This window comes from Alosa pseudoharengus, unplaced genomic scaffold, assembly GCF_046254945.1.
Source record: "Alosa pseudoharengus isolate Yale_2024_CS ecotype anadromous, Long Island Sound unplaced genomic scaffold, YU_APseudo_1.1 YU_APseudo_1.1_scf_2, whole genome shotgun sequence".
In the NCBI taxonomy this organism is placed as follows: domain Eukaryota; kingdom Metazoa; phylum Chordata; class Actinopteri; order Clupeiformes; family Clupeidae; genus Alosa; species Alosa pseudoharengus.
Genome location: NW_027468663.1, coordinates 3,649,449 through 3,662,312, shown reverse-complemented (window position 1 = coordinate 3,662,312; position 12,864 = coordinate 3,649,449). Strand labels below are relative to the sequence as shown.

General features: G+C 56.5%; 2 non-coding genes and 1 pseudogene across 2 annotated transcripts; all 3 read left to right on the top strand.

The window, feature by feature from the left end:
* The first annotated feature begins 450 nt into the window (after positions 1–450).
* Positions 451–621, top strand: LOC143135500 (U2 spliceosomal RNA; annotated as a pseudogene).
* A 1,952-nt stretch (positions 622–2,573) lies between these two features.
* LOC143135611 (U5 spliceosomal RNA) lies at positions 2,574–2,687 on the top strand. Its single transcript, XR_012989050.1, has one exon. It is a non-coding gene; the product is annotated as a U5 spliceosomal RNA (small nuclear RNA).
* Positions 2,688–8,285: 5,598 nt separating this feature from the next.
* Positions 8,286–8,476, top strand: LOC143135555 (U2 spliceosomal RNA). The gene has a single exon (XR_012989042.1). It is a non-coding gene; the product is annotated as a U2 spliceosomal RNA (small nuclear RNA).
* Positions 8,477–12,864: the final 4,388 nt, after the last annotated feature.

Here is a 12,864-nt window from a genome sequence, read left to right as displayed (position 1 = left end):
CTGGGCGCATCCGCGCTTGCCTCGCTCTTCTGGAGAGCAGGGTGGAGCCTCTTGCTAGTGGCTCACCCCGGTCCTGCACGACAGAGACTTTTTACTGGCTTTTTATCACATTTGGAACTCTTTTAAAAGCGTGGACTTTTAACATCCTTTTACATAAACATGGACTTTTAAACACACATATGGACTTCACACACACAGACACAGTTTTAAAACAAAAAATGTAACACATGATTTTATTGTTGGAAAAAAAAAAAAAAATGTGCTGTGAAAAAAATGGAAAAGTGTGAAACTTATGACAATGTGAAATGTAAAACCATGTGAAAAAATAACAAAGTGATGTTACCTTGATGGAAAAGGAAAAAAAAATGTACTAAGACAAAAAGAAGAGTCCTTGAATTGTGAAAACTATACACAAAATGTAATGTAAAAATAATATGTGTGGTGACAATAAAAGTTTTCCAAAGGAAATCTGTTCTTATCAGTTTAATATCTGATACGTCCTCTACTCGAGGACCATATATTAATCTGATTTTTGGAACAGGGAGACGGAAGAGGGGCTTGCTCCGTCCGCTCCACGCATCGACCCGGTATTGCAGTGACTCCGGGAACGGTGCACATCCCTTTGACTGTGGAAGTAAAGAACCGACCCAGTGGAACTGACTGACTGACTGACTGACTCTGATGAAATCCTCCTTGACAGACAGACAGACAGCAGACACAGCAGGAGTCCTCGCCAGGTCTTTTGGCCAACCGCGCCACCTCCCTATTCGGCCCCTTTTGGGTTTTCCCGCCCTTCCCGGCCCCGCCTCCCCCCGTAACCATGTGAGCGCGGGGGGCGTCGCTAGAGGGGCCGCCGGACCCCGTGCAGTTGTGGGGTATCGCTTCTCGGCCTTTTGGCTAAGATCAAGTAAAATTGGATCAATGAGAAGAGAGACAGATCGAGACTCGTCGGCCCGTTGGGTGCGACTAAGGAATACAGTTCGAGTGGAGTTGGCGGAGGATGCTTCAGTGGATGTAAGGAGTCGTTTTTCTGGACGGTATGTGGCAGTGGAGTTATTGGAAGGAGCGTTGGGGCTGCACCCGGACCTGGTATATTGCTTTCAAGACTTTTCCAGCTCAGGATCCGTGGATATATCCTTTGGTGCGTTGCCGACGTGCCATCGTTTCCTGACGGCGTGGGCGGACAAAGCAGAGGACGAGAGGATTAAGGGGCTCCAGGTGCGGCCACTTTTCGCGCAGGACCGTTTGCCGCTGATTGTGCACATGTACAATCCCTGGGTGGCGGATCAGGACGTGGAAGTTTTCTTGCATCGCTATTGCTCAGAGGTTGTTGGAGGGACTCGCCTACAGACGTTTGGGATGTGGAACGGCAAGCGGCGCTACTTAGTGAAGCTGCGGGTGGTGCCTGGGAGCCTGGGTGAGTTAATGCACCCTCCGGGTTCTTTTTCTTTGGGCCCGGATAGGGGGTTTTTGACTTACCCTGGGCAGCCTGAGTACTGCAGACGGTGTGGAGCGCGGGGGCATGCTAAACAGCAGTGTCCGGGTTTGCGCTGCCGGTTTTGTGGCAAAAATGGACATCAGGCTGCGGAGTGTCGGGAGCCCAAGCTCTGCTCGCTCTGTGGCTCTGCTTCCCACCTATTTCGGGACTGTTCGTGGCGGTGACGCACTTATGCGGAGACAGTTGGTCGGCAGGCTGGTGAGGAGGAACAGGAGGTGGTCGAACGGCGCGAACTAGGAGAGGCTGGAGGGATGGAAGGGCCAGAAGCTAGCGACTCGTTGCTAGCTGAGGCGGCCATTGCGCTCTCCCAGGAACAAAGGAGGCCGCATGTTGTTGGACCGGACGACTCAGGAGGTGGAGGGGGCCGTCTCGTCGCCGGCCCTTTTCAGCTCGTCTGGGGACGGGTCCTCGGTGGCGGAGTCGGACGACGAGGACTCGGAGGAGGGGCTGGTGACTGTGTCCAGTGATAGCGGCCCATCAGCGCTGGAAAGCCAGAGTCCGAATGTTGTGCGGCAGTCTACGGTGGCGGTTCGGCCCATGTCCCGCCCGCCGGAAGCTACTGCCGCTGGGACTACTGTTGGACAGGACCGAGGTCGGCCGGGTGATGGACGGGATGGCGAATCGTGAGTTTTTATTTTGAAAATGAACTTCTATGTAATAGATTGGACTTTGACTGTGTGGGGTTGTGTTGGTTCTTGTTATCTGCTGTGTGTTTGGGGAGTTTTGCTTTCTTTTTTCTGGGGTTTGTTATGGGGGGGTTGACAGTGACAACTGTGAATGTGCGGGGTTTGGGGGATGCCCTGAAGAGGAGGGCTATGTTTTCCTTTTTTAAGTCTGTTCCTGCTGAGGTTTTCTTTTTGCAGGAATGTCATTTGAGGGATGGGGGGATATTTCCAGGTTTGCTGGGGATTGGGAGGAGGGGGATTCTGCATGGGGAGTGGGATCTGTGAGGGAGGATGGGGTGGGAATTTTGTTTAGGCACTCAGTGACTGTGGAGTCCAGTGTATGTGTAGTGCCGGGGAGGGTACTGTCTGTTGATGGGTTATGGAGGGGAGTGCGGGTGAGGTGGCAGCCATCGCTCGGGTTTCTCTTCATCTCGTACAAATCTTTCGCCTTTTACTAAAGATTTCCGTGGAGGGGAACTGCCCCGAGTTTACCGTATTTTTGGAAGCTCTGCTTCGGCGGAGCTGCACCTGCCTGTCCAAAGTCAAGCGTCGTGGTGTTTTGTTTAGCGGCGGCGGTCGGCTTTTGCTGGCCCCGCCTCCCCCCGTAACCATGTGAGCGCGGGGGGCGTCGCTAGAGGGGCCGCCGGACCCCGTGCAGTTGTGGGGTATCGCTTCTCGGCCTTTTGGCTAAGATCAAGTGTAGATCGTTGCGATGAGTGCGGAAGACGACTCGGTGCCGGCCCTTGTGGTGCGGTTGCGTAATTCGGTCAGGATTTCTCGGTACTGCGTCGGTGGAGCAGAAGGCACGGTTTGGGAGGATTTTTGTTATGTCGTCGGTTCTGAAGACGGTTTTTGGCCTGGACCCTGGGAAGCTGTTTTGCTTCCAGGACTTCACTGCTAGTGGATTTGCGGACGTTACGTTCCACACGCTGCAAGACTGCCACAAACTGGCGTCGGAGTGGGAGCAGAAGGTAGGACATGTTCTCTTGGGCGGGTTGGGCATTAAGCTTTTGTATATGTTGGAGCACCTCCCTCTGGTTGTACATATGTACAATCCTTATGTGGAGGATCGGGACGTCGAGGCCTTTCTGCGGCGTCACTGTCGGGTGGTGAAGGGCGGGACCAGGCTGAGGGACAACTTCGGCGTCTGGACGGGGATACGCCGATACCTGGTCTCGTTTCACCAGGAGCCGGGGGCACCGGGGAAGCAGCGTCATCCGCCAGGGTCGTTTGCGATCGGGACAAACAGGGGGTTCCTTTACTACCCTGGCCAGCCGGAATATTGTCGGCGGTGTGGAGGGCTGGGCCACGGAAAAAAGGATTGTGAGGGGAGCCGCTGCCGCTTTTGTGGCGGGAGGGACCACACGGCGGGTAAGTCCACTGCGCCGAAACTTTGCTCGCTGTGTGGTTCCGATTCACATCTGTCTAGGAGCTGTCCTGCCAGGGCCAAGTCGTACGCTGCTGCGGCCGGCTCTGAGGACGTGTTTCGGGAGCAGGAGGAGGTGGATTTGGCTGCGGAGTTGGAGCGGCAGGCTGTGGCGGCTAGCTTGGCAGCTGATAGCTCCCTGGCTGCCAAGATGGCGGCGCCCAGTGCGCCGCATGGTCCGGCTCCGGACTCGCCGGCTCCCCCGGTGGTGGGAGGTCGAGTTGCGCCTGGCTCGGCTTCCTCTGCTGTGGGGTCCCCGCTGGACCGGAGTGGAATTGCAGGCGAGGGGGCCCGTTTGGATGCCATCGACGTGACCTGTGCCGAAGTCTGCGGTGCAGCTGCTGGTCTTGTTTCGCCGGAGTGGGGCGATTGTGTGGTCGTGGAAGAGGCCGAGGGGGAGGCTGAGGCGTCCTCTCCGGTGGTCGCTGGGATTCCGAAGCACCTCCTCGCTCCGCTGCTGGCGACAGTCTCAGGCGGCGCGGGGGCTGGCCTGCCGAGGGGGAGAGCGGCTTCGAAGAGAGCGGCGACGGCGGACGGCCAGCCAGACGGACTGTCTGGGGGTGGAAAGCTGAAGGCGGTTGGGAGCTCGGGGTCTCCTGAGCCCTCTCCCTCCCCGTGTCCCGAGGGGGGGGGGGGGCGGCCTGGCAGTTCGGGAGAGTCGGGAGCGGCAGGGGTGCCCCTATTCGTGGCTGGAGGACGGTCCGGACGGGTCTTCGGATGGGGGAGCGGGGCCATCGCTGGACTCCCCTCGGGTTGAGGGCGGCCCCTTCTCCCCTGTCTCCATTGAGGACGACGTTCCGCCTGAGGAGTTGAGGGATAGCGACGCGGCGTTGGTCGCGTGGACTGTTTCGTCTGACGGGGTGAGTGAACCCGCCGCCTCGCCTTCTGCGGGGTCCGGTGAGACTGCTGGTGATCCCGTGCGGAAGTCGGTGGCGGCACGGGATCGGCTCCTAGGGCCTTGATGTTGTATTTATGCTTATGCTTGTATTTATGCTTATGTGTGGTGTTGTGGTGGCGGGTGTCTGGGTTTATTTGTGTCTTGTATAATGGGGGACATGTTAGTGGAGTCCCTGAATGTCCGGGGGCTTAAAATGCCGGGTAGGCGGGTGGCCTTTTTTCTGTCAATTGAGCAGCGTATGTTTGATGTCCTGTTTTTGCAGGAGGTGCATGTGGGGGGGAGAGGACATTCGGGCCCTGCAGGATGGGTGGGTGAGGGGACCCTCTGTGTGGGGGGGTGGGAATGTGCGGGCGGATGGGGTGGGGATTTTATTTAGGGGGTGGGATGTGTCTATCCAGTCCACGTGGGAGGTGGTGGGGGGGCGCATTTTATGCGCTGATGTGTCCTGGCGGGGTGTGCTGGTGCGGCTGGTGTGCGTATACGCCCCCAGCGTGCCGGCGGAGCGGCGGGGGTTTTTCCAGCTCCTAGCCCCACTCCTGATTACTAATCGGGTGGTGGTGGTCGGGGGGGACTTTAATGTCTCCCTGACAGGGGTTTGGGGGCGCTGGTGGCGGGTTATGGGTTGAGGGATGTGTTCCGGGTGGCGGGTGACGGGTCGGCGGGCCATACCTGGGCTAACTCCCGGGGGGCCAGCTCTCGTCTGAACTATTTTTTTATCACAGCGAAGGTGGGGGTGCGTGGTTTTTCCACCTCGCCCATGTGGCTCTCAGACCACTGTCTGACTGGGGTTTGGGTGGAGGTGGGGGGCTGGGAGCGGCATCCGGGGATGTGGCGGCTGAACGTCGCTTTCTTGGAGGATGGGGCGTTCACGACTGCGTTGCGGTCTCTTTATAGGGGCTGGCGGGGTATGCGGCCCCTGTATGGGTGTTGGGGCGAGTGGTGGGAGGCCACCAAGGACCGCATTGCCTCATTCTGCAAGGTGTGGGGCTGGAGGGCGGCGGGAGCTAGACGGGCTGCCGTTAAAGGCTGGTCGGCTGAGCTGGGAGCGCTGTGGAGATCGGGGGCGGTGGCCTCTCGGCCTGGCTTGGAGCGGTCACAGGTGCTCCAGGGTGTGCTGAGGGACCGCTATGTGGGGGAGGCCAGTGCCGTCCTCCTCACGGCGGGGCTACGGGGGCGGCTGACGGAGGAGACTCCGTCTAAGGTTTTTTTTGCGGCAGCCAGGGCTAGGCAGCAGCGGACGGCCCTTGGGGCCTTGCAGGGGCCGGCGGGCCTGATTACTGACCGGGGCCAGGTCCTGGCGGAGGCCGGCCGGTTTTATACGGACTTGTTCCAGGACTGGGGTGGTGATGGGCAGGCAGCAGAGGGGTTTTTGGCTGCACTGGACCGGCACTTGTCAGGGACGGAGGCCCTCTCCCTGGAGCGGCCCCTGGACCTGGACGAGGTGGGGGCGGCCATGCGGTCCCTGAAAAGGGGCAGCGCGCCAGGGCGGGATGGTCTCCCGGTTGAGTTTTATGCGGCCTTCTGGCCTTTGGTGGGCCCGGACCTCCTCCTGGTGTTTGAGGAGAGTTTGGTGGCGGGGGTTTTGCCCCCTTCGCTCAGGTCTGGTTTGGTCACACTTTTGTACAAGAAAGGCAGCAGGGAGGATTTGGCCAACTGGCGGCCGATCACTCTGCTGACGGCCGATTATAAGATCCTGGCCAAGACTCTGACACTTCGTTTGGGGGAGGTGTTGGGGTCGGTGATACACCCCGACCAGACCTGTGGCGTGAGGGGCCGCATGGGCTCCCTGAACCTGGTCCTGGTGAGAGATGTGGTCAGCTGGGTTGAGCAGCGTGCTCTCCCACTGGCCCTCCTGAGCCTGGACCAGGAGAAGGCCTTCAACCGCGTGAGCCACTGGGCCGTATGGGTTTTGGCCCTCGTTTTATGCTCTACACCCAGGCTGGTAGCGTGGTCAGGGTGGGGGGCCATTTGTCGGCCATGGTTCCACAGGCTGGGGGGGTTCGTCAGGGCTGCCCCCTCTCGCCTTTGCTTTACCTCCTCTCCCTCGAGCCGCTGCTGACGGTGCTCAGGCAGGCCCAGCGGTTTGCTGGGGTTCACCTGCCCGGGGGTGGAGGGAGGGAGGCGCGGGTGGCTGCTTATGCAGACGACGTGACGCTTTTCGCCACGTCGGATGCCAGTTTTGGGGTGGTAGAGGCCATTTTGGCGGACTACGGGAGGGCGGCGGGGGCTAAGGTGAACCTCGCCAAGTCTGCCGTGATGGGGTTTGGGAGGTGGGCTGGGCAGGCTGCCTTCCCGGGTGGTTTCAGGGTGGCAGACAGCTTGCGGGTCTGGGACAGTTTGAGGGATAGGGTGGCGAGGAGGTTGGGGTGCTGGCGGTCCCGGCCTCTCCCGCTGCTGGGGAGAGTGTTGGCTGTGAAGGCCGACATTCTCCCCCGGCTGAACCACCTCGCCTACGTGTTCCCCGTCCCCTTCGTTGTGGGGAGGAGGTTGGAGCGGGACGTGTTCACTTGGGGGGGCAGCACCGAAATGGTGAGTCGGGCCATAATGTATAGGGGCATGGCGGAGGGGGGGAGGGAGGTGCCCCGCCTCCCCCTTAAGGCCCTGTCCCTGCATGTGGCGTTTCAGGCCCGGATCGCGACGGGGGTGTTCGACCACCCCGCGGTCTTTCTTGCCAGGTTCTGGCTGGGGTTCCCCTTCCGGGAGCTGCGGCCGGTGGACCCTGGGCTCCCGTGGTCCTGGGACCGGCCGGGTCATCACGCGGGGGTCGCCAGGTTCGTGAGGGGGAATGTTTGGTGTCTCCGGGATGGCCTGGTCTTAGATCACCGGGCGCTGTATAAGGAGGCTCTCGCCAGGGGGCCTGGGGAGAGGGCGCCGGGGAGGCCGGGTTCTCTGGCTGTGGATTGGAGGGCTTTGCAGCCTTCTTATCTGCGGCGAGGGGGCAAGGACCTGAACTGGTTGTGCGCCCTGGATCGCCTACCAGTCCGCGAGAGGGTCCACAGGTTGTGGGGCAGGGGCCCCCCTTTCTGCCCTTTGGGCTGCGGGGAGGAGGAGACTGCCGCCCACGCGTTTTGGGAGTGCAGGGAGGCGGGGAGAGTGTGGGACTTGGTGGCGGAATGGGTGGGCCGGGGGTACCGTGGCTGGCTCTCCCGGGACCTGGTGGTTCGGGACTCAGGTCTGGGGACCGTCCCGGCTGCTAAGCGGCAGGTCCTGTGGACGGTCGTCACGGAGACCAAGAGAGGATTGTGGGACCGCAGGGTGTTGTGCCTGAGGCGTCAGCCCCTGCAGAGTACTGCGGCGGAGCTCTTTTTTAAAATTCGAGAGCTGGTGCGGTCCGCTGTGAAGGAGTGTTGGGTGGGTAGAGGGGCTGGGGAGGCCAAGCGGGAGATGGTGGCCTTGGGGGAGGGGTTCTGAGAGGGGTCTTGGGTTTTCTTTTTGTTTGGTTGTTTTTGTTTGGGTTTGGGGTTTTAACAAGGTATTGGGTCTGGTGTTGATGTGATGTGATTTACGGCAAAAAAAAAAAAAAAAAATGTATTTTGCCTGACTGTACTTGTGGGTGCGTAGGGTGGTTGGTGGATGTATGACAGGCGGTGGGGTTTTGTGTTCTTTGCTCCCCACAGGCTATTTACTGGACTTTGCTTTTGTGCCGCATAGGATCAACAACGAGAAAAAAAAAAAAAAAAAGGCTGGTGTGGCCTGTAGTGTTTTATTTTGTTGTTTCTGATTGATTGATATTCTGTGTGTTCTTATGTTTTTTGGTTGTTGACATGGCATGCCTGTGCTTTCCTGTGTGGTTTTGGTGTGGCTTATTGTGATTAATAAAAAAAAATAAAAAAAAATCTGTTCTTATCAGTTTAATATCTGATACGTCCTCTACCCTAGGACCATATATTAATCTGATTTTTGGAACAGGGAGACGGAAGAGGGGCTTGCTCCGTCCGCTCCATGCATCGACCCGGTATTGCAGTGACTCCGGGAACGGTGCACATCCCTTTGACTGTGGAAGTAAAGAACCGACCCAGTGGAACTGACTGACTGACTCTGATGAAATCCTCCTTGACAGACAGCAGACACAGCAGGAGTCCTCGCCAGGTCTTTTGGCCAACCGCGCCACCTCCCTTTTCGGCCCCTTTTGGGTTTTCCCGCCCTTTTGCTCTTTTTTTTTTTTGTCCAAAGTCAAGCGTCGTGGTGTTTTGTTTTGCGGCGGCGGCAGTGGTCGGCTTTTGCTGGCCCCGCCTCCCCCCGTAACCATGTGAGCGCGGGGGGCGTCGCTAGAGGGGTATCGCTTCTCGGCCTTTTGGCTAAGATCAAGTATAGCTTAGGGAGTTGCGATGGCGAGTACAACTATGTACGGGCCGGCCCCTCAGGTGCGGCTGAAGAATGCAGTAAGGCTGACAGTGGATGACGTTCGGGAGCTGCGGATGAAGGTCGATTTGGATTATGTTATTCGGATTGTGCTGGATGGGCTGTTTAAGGTGGCAGTGGAGAAGCTGCACTGCGTGATGGATTTTCCGGCTGCTGGACTTTATGACATCAGCTTTTTCGAGCAGGCGGACTGTCTGGAGTTCTTCCGGCATTTCCAGCTGGAGCGGTCGCGGGAGGAGGTGAGGGGCATTTCTATCACTCCTTTGTTTGGACATGCTAGCACGGTGTTGTATGTGCTAATGTACAACCCGTGGGTGGAATTGGAGGTGGTGGAGGCCTTTTTGCGGCGGTATTGTTCAGAGGTCCGGGGGGGTTTGAAATGCCTTAATCGTTTTGGAGTGTGGAACGGGAGGCGCCAGTTCTTCGTTAAATTTAAAGAAGATCCAGACGGTGAGGACGGACTCCTGCACCCGCCGGGGTCTTTCTCCCTGGGGCCGAACCGGGGTTTTCTATCGTACCGGGGGCAGCCGGTGTACTGCAGGAGGTGTGGAGGACATGGCCACATGAAAGCAGAGTATACGGGTTCCGGCTGCAGGAGGTGCGGGAGCAAGGCCCATGAGGCGAGGGTTTGCCCGGTGCCGAAGTCCTGTTCGATCTGCGGAGGTGGGGATCATCTGTTTCGGCAGTGTCCAGAAGGGAAGAAGTCGTTTGCGGCGGTGGTTGGGTGGCAGGAGGCTGTGTTCCGAGAGGTGGTGGCTGAGGAGCGTTTGGAGGAGCGGAGGCCGTGTGTGGGGGATGAGCAGGTCGATGCTGACGGCGGTGTGGAGCCTGTGGAGGACCAGCGCGGGGCACCGGCGTCGCTGGACACGGAGATGGAGCTGTCCTTTGCTGAGCGTGTGCCGTTGCCTGATTCGGGGGGGAGTGAGGTGGACGGAGCTGAAGGCATTTCGCGTCGGGAGGAGGTCGCGGCTACGGCTACAAGCGGGGGACCGCATGGCCAAGATGGCGGCTCGCGTCTTCCTCGGGAGGTGGGCCTGGAGGTTGCGGAGTCGTCTTCGGAGGTGGCGCCACCTGGTGGGAGGAGTGAGGATCCGGAAGCCTCGAGGGTCTTCGCGGACTCTTTGCAGTTTGACGACGTGCAGATGGGGGAAGGCCCGCGTGGGTCAAAGAGGCAGGCAGCTTTGGGAGAAGGGACCGGAGGTGCGTCAAAGGTGAAGGTGGTCCCGGCGGAGCTGCAGCAGTCTTTGCAGGCGTCTTCGGCGGAGCGGGCCAGTTCGTCTTGGCAGCGGCTTGGGGACGTGCCGGTCATGGAGCAGCCGGTTTCCCCTTTCCCGGAGCTGGAGGTGATCGTGGACCAGATGGAGGCGGAGGTGGTGGATCTGCTTGCTGGCGACCCCCCGGATGGGGGGGGGCGGCTTGTCGCCTGTGCTGTACTCCTCATCTGAGGATGGCCAGTCGTCTCCTGGGAGCCTGGAGGTCGTTTCCAGTGGTGGTGAGGAGCGGGAGACGGAGGAGGGGAGCCAGAGCCCGTTGCCGGGACTCCTCAGGAGGGCTGTTTCTACGCGCGACCGGCCTCAGCTGGGACAGGTGTCTGATGGCGGGAGGGACGTCGGCCCTTCTTGACTGTGAGTAGCTGATGGCTTGTTCTTTGTTGTGCTGGACTTGGTTGGGTGGGATGGGGAAGTGTCTGGACTGTGATGGGGACTGTGGTTTTGCTGTGCTCATTGGGATGTGGGGTTTTTTCTGATCAGATTCTGATAGGGAGGGCTCCCCTAGTGGTCGGAGGGGATTTTAACTGTGTTTTAAATAAAAAAGACAGAAAGAAGGTAGGGGAGGATTTTAAATTAGACAAAACATCCGGGGTTTTAAACAATATAATTAAAGATTTTAACTTAGTCGACTGTTACAGAAAAGTGCATCCACGGGAGGAGGGCTTCACCTGGCACAGTGGTGACGGCGCCCGAGCCTCCCGTATCGACTATGTTTTAACAAGATATTGCCCGCCCACGGATGCTACATTGACCCCTATGTTTTTTTCCGATCACTGCATGCTCTCCTGCACCCTTTCACTCCCCACAGGTGTGACGGTAGGTGGAGGGCTGTGGAGGTTGAACTGCTCCCTGTTACAAGATGAGGAGATAGCTAGAGAATACAGGGAGCAGTTCAGCCTCTGGCAGACCCTCCAGGACTTATACGACTCACAAGCACACTGGTGGGAAATGGTGAAGGGTAGGACCAAGACAGGAGGTGCATGTTGGGGCTGCAAAAGAGACTACAGAGATATGTTAACCTTTTAAACGAAGGATTGGATTTTAGTGAAGAAATAAAAAGAGTTAAAAATGAAATGTCAGTTTTAACCGAACAGGTAAGTAAAGGAATGATTTTAAGAAGCAAAGAAAGAGAAATGGAAAGGGGTGAGAAATGTACGAGAAATTTTTTTAAGAAAATAATTTCTAGAGGGGGTGGGATAATGAAATTAAAAGAAGAAGGGAGGGAAAAAATGTACATTCGGAAACAATGGAAGAGGTTTTAGAGTTCTTAAGTTCATCAGTTTTAAATCAGAAGTTTTTAACGGAAGATTTTACATTGGTTGACATTTTTAAATGTCTTAAAGGTTTTAAAACAGGAAAGTGCCCGGGAGAGGACGGACTCCCCGTAGAATTTTATGTTACCTTTTATGACATTTTAGCCAATGACATGCTGACTGTTTTTAAAGAATTTGACGAACTCGACCGACTTCCAGACAGCTTTAAATCAGGGATAGTTTCTTTACTACATAAAAAAGGTGACAGGACTGACTTAAAGAATTGGAGACCGATCACACTTTTAAATTTTGATTGTAAACTTTTTAGCAGACTTTTAGCACTACGCATGTCGACTGTTTTAGAGGACGTGATCCACCCGGATCAAGTCTGTGCCGTCCCTGGAAGGAGGATCACGGACAGCCTAGTGCTGGTCCGAGACGCCATCTGTTTTGCGAGAGACAGAAATATTAGGCTTTTAGTACTAAATTTAGATTTTGAGAAAGCTTTTGATCGGGTCTCGCACCAGTACCTTTTAAAGGTACTGCAAAAAATGGGATTTCCAGGGAGGTTTTTAAAGTGGGTGGGTTTGCTGTATACGGAAATATACAGCAGAATTCGTGTAAATGGGCACCTTACAAATGCGCTTAGTGTGCGCTCTGGCGTCCGCCAGGGGTGTCCGTTATCCCCACTCCTGTTCGTTGGTGCATCGAGCCGCTGGCACAGCTCTTGAGAAGGGACAAATGGATCAAAGGACTTGACTTGCCAGGTGGACTGACCGCGACATGTGCTCTCTACATGGACGACGTGACCCTTTTATTGAATGACATTTTATCGGCCCAAAGAGCACTCGACTTGACTGACTGGTACGGAAGGGCCTCGGGCGCCAAGCTCAATAGGAGCAAGTCCGAGGCCCAGCTCTTTGGGCCGTGGGGTGACGTAAGACCAGATTTGGCAGTAGATTTTAAACAGACAGACATAAAAATTTTAGTTATCAAATTTGACAAAGAGGGTGGTGGACGGGGTAACTGGACTGACATGTTAGGGAAAGTTAGACAACGACTGGGCTTTTGGGGGCTGAGACATTTGACGTTTGAAGGCAAGGTTTTAATTTTTAAAGCCGTAATCTTACCCTTGTTTTTACTTCTCTGCTCTGTCTTTACCCCCCCAAAACTTTTCTTTTAGGTCTGGACCGGGCGGTGTTTTATTTCCTGTGGGGGTCCAAATGGGAGAGATTGAGGAGGGAAGTCCTAAAGAAGAGGAAGGAGAATGGAGGAAAGGGCCTCCCAGACCCCCACCTGTTTTTAGGAGCCCATTTCACCGCCCTCCACATCAGCTACGCGACGACCCCATCCGGAGACAGCAAGACAGCGGCCTTAGCCCAGTTCTGGATGGGGTCGTACCTGAGAAAACTAAAAGTTTTAAAAACAGATCTTAAACGTCCAGTTGCTTTTAACCTGCCCCCGCAATACGTTTTTATCAAAAAGTTTTTA